Here is an 8,743-nt window from a genome sequence, read left to right as displayed (position 1 = left end):
GTTACAGAAATGTAAATTTTATAGGTAATTTTTTTGACATTTTTAAGTTTAAGATTATTTTTTAATTTTGGGGGTAATTTTTTGGACTTTTAAGTGTATTTCTTCTCATTGTTGGCCATTTTAGGGAAATTTTCTTCATATGTTTTCTGAAATGTGAATAACATGGAAGCGAAGTGTTCTTTCTTTTCTCCTTTAGATCATTTTTCTGGATTTTTTGGTCATTTAATAGGTCATTTTTTTAATATTTTCAGGTCATCAAAATCTGGGCCCTGCATATTACATTTTTGGGTCATATTTTAGGTCATTTCTCTGGATTTTTTTGGTCACTTTTTAAATATTTTCAAGTCATCAAAATCCGGACCCTGCTTATGACAATTCACAACTTACAAGTGCAACATAATATCATTCTGAGTAAAACTCATTTTTGACCAAAATGCTCTGCACCCCCTTGAAATCATATTTTCTCCTAGGGGTTACAACCTATAGGATAAGCACCATGGCATGACACTAAATGACTCTGCTGTTTTAAGACTGCCTGTACATTTCCTGCATTAGTAGTGATTTTTCTTATCTTCTTGAGCACCTCTCTTTTCCTGTTACAGGCCAAAGCTATGAATGAGTCACAAGTTACCCTCTCATAACAAACCATGTACTGCCTTACAGAAAAAGAACCCTAACAAGCTGCTTCCAGAACCACAGGTAAAGCTTAGTTCATTAACAGGACTCATTGATAATGTACAAATTCAGAGCTGTTATGTTCTATGAGAAGAGTTTTTTCTCTTGTATCTTGACCTGGTCACTCAAAAGATGACTTGTAACTTTTAGGCCCAGAGATTCTGCAGCATCCCTGCTCATCTACCCAAAGTTGTCCATGGTGGGTAGAATGTACATGTTCGTGGTGGTTTGCTGATTATTCTACACGTCATTTAGATCAATTCCATTATTTCACATTGTTTCAATTTATTTATAACAGGCCAAGTGTTATTTCTAAGATCTGTTTTTGTGTATCCAAAGCAGTCTTAACACATGTTAAATCAAAGCTTCTAGCATGTTACGTAATTTGAAAAACTTTATGCCATTCATTTTTGTGTACTAGAAACATTTACTTTTGTCTTGCTATGTACCAGACATGTTGGAGACATGTTGTCCAATCTTTCTTGTCCTCTCCACCCACAGATCTCTGAGAAAATCTTCTGCTTCTACAGTGCCACCATAATACGAGGGTCATACTGAAAGTCATGAGCAACAATTTTTTGTAAAGTAACATGCTTTATTATTGACAAACCAAATACACCACCTCAATCTACAGACCTTTCTTTATTTTTCCACATAATCGCCACTTCTTTGTACACATTTCTCCCAGCGTTCTGGGAGTTTGAAAATTCCCCTTCTGTAAAATTCCATTCCAGCCATCCAAAGACACTGACGCACTGCTTTCTGAATTGCCTCCCTTGTCTCAAAACGTTGTCCACGCAGCTGATCCTTCACAAATCCGAAAAGATGGTAGTCGGAGAGGTGTGGAAGAACTTCCCACCCGAACTTTGCCATTGCTTCCAATGTGACCTTTGTTGTCTTTGGTCAGTAACCTCAGGACCCAATGAGCACAAATTTTCCTATAGCCCAAGCTTTGAATCATCTCCTGTACTGGACTGTGCCACAGTCACATGCCTGTCATCTTGAATGATCTCATCCACTCTTTCCTTGTGTGCGTTCAGTTGAGCCTGTTCAAGGACGAACACTCCAAGGCTCATTTTCGATGCTGGTGTTCCCATTTTTAAAACATTTCACCCATATTTGAACACTGCTTACACCCATGCACACACTTCCATAAGCGCACTGAATTCAGAAAGCAGTGTGTCAGTGCCTTTGGATGGCTGGAACGGAATTTTACAGAAGGGTATTTTCAAACTCCCAGAACGCTGGGAGAAATGTGTACAAAGAAGTGGTGATTATGTGGAAAAATAAAGGTGTGTAGATTGAGGTGGTGTATTTGGTTTTGTCAGTAATAAAGCATGTTACTTTACAAAAAATTGTTGCTCATGTCTTTCAGTACAACCTATGTATAAGGTGTATTATTACTCTGCAGTTTTAGACATGCAACAGGTGTGATCTTGAAGAATTCTACCTTCTGGAATATAACATCATGTAGTCCAATGTAAGCCAGCATTCTGGAGATATGTGTTGCTTTGCTTGCTGTCTGCTTCATGCTGTGTCCTACGTGGTTTACTCTTCTCCCCTATAGAGGGATATTCCTCTGAAATGCTGGTTGGCTTTCAAAGGACTACACAGCGTAACCACAAAGGGTTTGCTTGCTACCTGCTTCACACCGGTTTCTTGCTTGGCTTATTCCTCAACCCTGAAGATGGAGGTGGAGTGTCCCTCCAAATGTGGGTTGACTTTCACTGAACACCAAAGCATTATATCTCAGAAGAAAAACCCTTCATAACCATTGCTATGAGAACCTAAACTCCTACCGTTATGGTCATTTTGGTTATGAGCTGAAAAATGTTCTAAAGATGTTTACAAAAACTTACTCTGCAATAAAGTGGTTTGGAATGCCAGTGCTACATATCTTCACATGGGTTGTACTGCTGACTGATAGCTGTCTGTGTTTGTGTGTGCTAACTTCCCAGCAGCTGTGTACTACATAGGGCTATTCAATGTAGAAGTATGACTATCTAGCAATTCCATGGACCAGTCCTTGAAGACCTTCATTCAGTTTATCAATAGTTTCCTGCCTTTTACGAACCAGGCCATGCATCACTGTGCCCACACGAGCCTGTTCTTGGACCCTATCCTGAGCCACATAATTTTGTCCATATACTCATGACATATTTATTCACCTAATTTATATCTCTCCAAAATTCATGCACTCCTGCTTCTAACCATTTGGTTGGGATGGGGGGATTAAATGCCATATTTTTACCCCTGAGAAAATTTTGACTGACATATTGTCATGGGCATGGAGTGTGATTATGGGTGTGTTTGGGAATGATGACTGGATTTAACGCACACTTTGACAGAGCACATTGCTACACTTTACAGTTCACTATTAAACACGCACACACACAGACACACTAGTGTCCACAGTCATGTCTTCACTGCAGCTGCTTGGTAGCAGCTTCCAATGGTAGACGTTCCCATTCCTCTGGGTTCCGAAACTGTTCCTGGACTCAGCTATCAGTTTTTAACAGCAATAGCTCACATTGACTGAACTGCCGCAGTTCTCTATCTAACTGCAATAGCTGTTACAACATATCAGGATGAACCATGTAGAAACACTGCTTCCCACAGTTATGCCATTGTTGTGTTTGTGTCTGTTTGGGTGGCCATGTGATTGCTATTGAACCAATGTCTAGCAACAGCCATTGTTTGCAGATCTATTCCCTAACAACGGCTGTCTTTGCTGGCTTCATAATTTTCTCTTGAGCAAATATGCCACGCTTCTCCCTCCTTAAGGCTGCTTGTCCCCAAGTAGCATACAGGCAAATTGCCATCTCATCTTTTCCAGGGGCTGTGCTTGTGATGTCTGTGATCAGCCTTGCCTTCCTTCCCTGTGGCTCAGTTCACATGATGATTACTCCCCAACTGCTTCTGCTGCTCCCTCCTTGAGGCAGCTCATTCCCAGTAGCCTACTTGCATACCACCATTTCTTCTTTTCCAAAGGCTATGCTCTTGACTTCTCTTCTTTCTTTTTGAAGGGGGCCAACCCCTCCACAATGTCCAGTCACTCACTTTCCACAACCTGATGGAAATCTTGACTGCTCACTCCACAACTTCCAACTCGAGAGTTTGTCCCAGGGCCTCTTACAATGTGTTCATGCTTCCCAGATGTAGCTCCCATCTCTTGCTTCATTCTCTGATGCTGCTGCTGGTTGTCTTGCCAGGTCCCCTAAAAATACATCCCTTGTGCAGTGCACGAATGGCACTGCAGTTAAACCGTCCTCAGGCAGCGGCCAACTTCTGTCAAGACCCACCATTGTCCTGGGTCTGATTCTTTGGCTGTCTGCAGTGCCTTTTGGCGAGACACTGGTCCCGATACCAATCTCGAGTGCCGCAGTAGTCTTCACTTTCAACTTTTCTAGACATGATTCCATCTTCACTTCTACTTTTCCCTGATTCGCCTCAATCTATTCTAGACAGTCCTCTGTTGTCTATAGTCTGATATTCATCAGGTTTCCATCCTTTCTTGACTGGCTTTCATTGTGGCCATCCATTCCACAAGGTTACTTTCTATCTTAGCATGGTGGGCATCCGCCTAAGAGACCAAATACCTTGAATGACCTCAAACTTCTCGTTACTTGCCTCTGTCTTGGCTTCCAGCCTTTCTTGATTGGTTCTTATTTCAGCCTTTGTTTCCCTCAAATTGGTGTCTGCCTTAGCTTTGATCTTGGCTTCCATTCTGGCCAGCATTTCTTGGTTGGTTCTTATTTTGGTCAGCAGGAGTGCCATCATTTGTTCCATTTCTGTGATATGATGCTGTAAGTACACCGTGCAATCTTCAATCCCATAATTCAATTCAATCAGCCCAATCTCACTCCTGACACCAGATGTCACATGTATACAGTGTGACTATAGACAGGATTTGTTGCCCATTTTGATACAGTGCATGACTACACTTTACAGTTCATTATTACACACACTAGTGTCTGTAGTTATGCCTTCACTGCTGTTTCTTGGCAGCAGCTTCCAGTGGCCAATGTTCGCCTTCCTCTGGATTCCTGAACTATCCCCAGCCCTCAGCTACCAGTTTCTAAGAGGAATCGCTCATGACTGAACTACAACAGTTCTCTAACTGGTTCTGCTTGTAACATTTCATTACACGCCGCACAGAAAACGTCACTTCCCACAGATATTCCACTGTTTTGTTCGTGTCTGTTGGGGTGACCATGCGATCGCTACTGAACCAATGCATGGCAAATGCTGTTGTTTGCAGAGCTGCGCTCCCTAGCAACAGGTGTGTTGTGATTTCACAAGTCTGCCTTAAGCAAGTATGCCACAATTTTTGCAGATAATGCATTTAACTTTAGAAATACACTGTGACCTGGTATAGGGAACATAAATCACGTTTTCCATGAAAAGTACATATTGATAAAAATATTATCAAGGAGCATTTTTATCTTAGTGTTCATCAAGGAATAGCATAGGGGAATTCATAGGCATGAATATTCATACTGTATTGCCACACTGCATTCGACTTGTAATTGCCTCAATATAATATGTGGAATTATATTCTGAAGAGCAGTATTTGCATATTTTATGCACCACAACTTTCAGATACAACATTTTGAGTGAAGAATGTCCATAAATGATGATGGTAAATACAGTATTTATTTACAATCAATTTTAATAACACCTAATATACATCTAGGTCTCCCAAGGTCTCTTCAGCATATAAAAACGCTCATAAAGCAAACATCCACTGTTATGAAACACTGTGACTCAATGGCAACTGCAGTGCAACCCCCATTCAGTGTTCCTTACTTTCAGATTCTCCCTCCTGAAATGTCCAATTTCGGTGAACCCATCTCACTGTTAAATTTCCTACATTTAAGAGTTTCCTCACTTTAGTGTTCAAATTAAATGCTTCCCAGGGAAACCTTAAATAAGGATTCCCCTCCCCTTCCATGTTCACATTCTTACTGGCCAACTACTCTCTCACCAACTTCCTACTCCTCTGCCGTCTTGAGACACTCATAATTGCAGCAGCTCTTTATATTGCTTTGGCACAGATCGCACAGAAAACACCTGTCCCAACAGTTCTTCTGTCGCTGCATCACATAGCTATCACACGAAACGTATAGAGAACACCGCTTTCCAGTCACTCCATTATTGTATGTTATGAACCTACTGCGGTCATTCCCTAGCAACAGCTGTTGCTTACACAGCCATTACCCAGCAACGGCTGTTGTATGCTCATGGTCGTTGCCTAGCAAACAGGTCTGTATGCCACTATATTCACGTTCTTACTTTCCTGTTCTGTATCCTGTCCGAATTCAGACCACTATCACAGTGCGTGTCTAATTCTTCTGAGTGAGTTTCCATCTCGTCTTGCTCCTGCTTTCCGTTATTGATTCACTGTGGTGTACATTTAATCAGTTTATTTCCAATTATTTTATATTCAGCTTCACCTAACTACACTGTCGTTGCCTCCCTCATGTAGACACTGCTGCACCTGTTCTAGTGTCGGCACCCTAAGGTGGTCCCACTGCACCTGCTCACTGACTGGTCTCAGTTGGCCCTGCTGGTACTGCAGCCCTCTGCTGCTGTCCACTTCTTTTGTTGATTTGTGGAGATAGAGAATTAGATATTTTTCCCACGGTGACAGGTTGAAGCAGTGTTGATGTAGGGCTTCCTAGACAGACTACTTTGAGAACAGGACTGGGTGCTAATTTGGGACCAGTCACAATTGACATAGTGATATCTAAAGAAACGTCAGCTGGATTGAATTATCTGAACTTTGGCACTTCCCTGTATCCCCTTGGGTATTCACCTATAATATGGAGTTGGATCAGTGGGTTTTGGCACTCGGATGCACTCGCCTATTTACTGTAACTGTCAGACCCAACCTGTTATTGTCACTCCTATCTCCTGCTCAACTGCACTTGCCACCCTGACTCAAGTCCTTTCTCCAAGATGGACGCTACATCTGGATCTGTTATTCTTTTTCCTGGACTTGACACACACACACAGACTGCAGTGGAAAGGCCAGACAAATGCCTGCATCTGGCTGTTCCTACTTATTAAATGCTTACAATTAACCAGTAGGATGAACATACCATTAGAACTATACAAGATTATGCCTATTTTAACACCAGAAAATAGAGGCTTCTCTTTTTTCATGATGTCTTCCAATAGATGTAAGTGTTTTGATATCCAGTCGGCACACTTTTTTGGAAAAATAATTCCCAATTAAAGAAATCATATGATAAATAATACATTTAAAGTATGAAAGTATGTCCATTAATCAAAATGCAATGTCATTACAGAAATCATATGGAAAAGTTCCGCCTGCAGATAACGCTATCTGACACTGCTTCGAGCAATTTCAAGAGACTGGTAGCGTTCTGCATCGAAAAGGAGCAAGATCTTGATCGAATCCAGGAAGTGTTTTCTCATAGTCCACAAAAATCAACTAGACAAGCTTCCTTGCAATCAGGTGTACACAGATGACTGTTTGGAGAGTTGTTCATAACTACTTTCACCTCCATGCCTAAAAAGTGCAGATTATGCAGGCTAAGCCAGATGATAAACCCCAACAATAATTTAGAATCACCCTGTATTTATACCGCACAGTATGTTCATATTTTGATATTTCTTCTGCCACTGTCCTGAGTGACCTCGTCTTATATATACTTCTCACATTCCATGTACCAGATCTCATGTCCATTTTCTTTTGGTTCGGTCATCTCTCCAAGGAGTCCATGTCCGCAGCTTCTTCCAAATTTTTATAACAAGCTGTAAATGTGTAGGCCTGAAAACCATAATAGAAGTATCTTAGAAAGTTTCTTCAGTTTCTTTTTCGTTACTACCTTTCCAGTTAAAAGGGTTGTAATTGGGACTGGCCAAAATAGTAGACAGTTTTTTTTCAGTACTATTCTACTGATATTTATTTACAAACAATCTATAAATATACAAATAACAATTTATAAACTTCTGACTTTAGAACATATAAATATTTGTTTATGAAACTGACTTTATTATCATACAAATATCTGTTTATAATTATGAAATATCATAGGGTAGTCCTATTTATATAAAAAATAAATTTAGATTATAATTTAACAAATTTCTCTATTATGAATTCCGAAACTGTAAATTTTTCACATGAGAATTTTGTCACATTTCATTATCCAGAAACAGAAGGTCATCTAAAGTTGGCACGCTAATCCAAAAATTACTTATGCTTTGGTCCAAATAATTCAAAATCTCTTCAGGTTTCCAAGTATATTCAAAATCACTGTCAAATTGTAGGTTTGGCTCCTCAAGTATACATTAGAAAATGAAGGAAGCCTCGTCAATTACTTCTGCAGCAAAACGATCAAGCAGCATGGTCTAAACTTCTTGAGCAGCAGGCATCTGTCTTCTTTTTCCACTGCACGTCTTGATAGTGGTGAACGCAGAAAAATGGGGCCTCTTATGTGCCCTCCTACCTGATGGTGACGCTGCTTCTGGGGCCAGCTGTGGATTTGCAGTCAGAAGGCTTTGTAGCTTTGCCAGTCCTGGATTAATCATCAGTTTACAGCCATCTGTCCCAAATATGTCGAGGATCTGCAATCACATACAGTACAATCAGAAATATGTACATTACCTATTTGCATGAGGCCTGAACTATTTCTACATCTAAAGCTCAAAAAGAGTTATAACAAGTTGCTTGACTCGATGCATGCCATGGCGACTACAGTGACAATGTCACGAAAACAAGAAGCTGAAATTTTTGTTTGTATATGTACTGTTATTGCAAGTCATACAATAAAATAAAACTTTCTATCCTGGAAACCAAAATTGTACCTTGTCATGAAATGTCCCTTTGAAAGGCTTTTCTGGATTAACCTTTAAGAGATGGCCCTTTAAATTCCGGTAATGGCTGCGGGACTGATTTATTTAAATGCCCTCGATTATAAAGCAATAAAAATTGTAATCATTTACTAAAATTGCTGTGATTTCTACAATTTTTATGATAAACGAACCAAATAAACGTTGCTTGTTTCTAGAAAGTATATAGAATCCGATAATTTACAGA

The 8,743-nt window shown here is 40.2% G+C and overlaps 2 long non-coding RNA genes across 6 annotated transcripts in view; one reads left to right on the top strand and one right to left on the bottom strand.

Moving 5' to 3' along the window:
• Nucleotides 1-1,973: 1,973 nt before the first annotated feature.
• LOC111868388 lies at nt 1,974-8,024 on the top strand. The gene is made up of 2 exons (XR_002843506.2): nt 1,974-4,957; nt 6,990-8,024. It is a non-coding gene; the product is annotated as an uncharacterized LOC111868388 (long non-coding RNA).
• LOC117282627 overlaps nt 7,319-8,743 on the bottom strand; it is a 4,466-nt gene continuing 3,041 nt past the window's right edge. For 4 of the 5 annotated variants that reach the window (XR_004513440.1, XR_004513443.1, XR_004513444.1 and 1 more), the window contains exon 2: nt 7,319-8,271. This is a non-coding gene — a long non-coding RNA (uncharacterized LOC117282627). Of the gene's footprint in view, nt 8,272-8,511; nt 8,623-8,743 lie in introns of those variants that run through there. The other variant, XR_004513442.1, reaches the window with a different exon arrangement.

Source organism: Cryptotermes secundus, unplaced genomic scaffold (genome assembly GCF_002891405.2).
Source record: "Cryptotermes secundus unplaced genomic scaffold, Csec_1.0 scaffold6188, whole genome shotgun sequence".
NCBI classification, from domain to species: Eukaryota; Metazoa; Arthropoda; class Insecta; order Blattodea; family Kalotermitidae; genus Cryptotermes; species Cryptotermes secundus.
The sequence above is the reverse complement of the archived record's forward strand: the minus strand, read 5'-3'. Positions and strand labels throughout refer to the sequence as shown.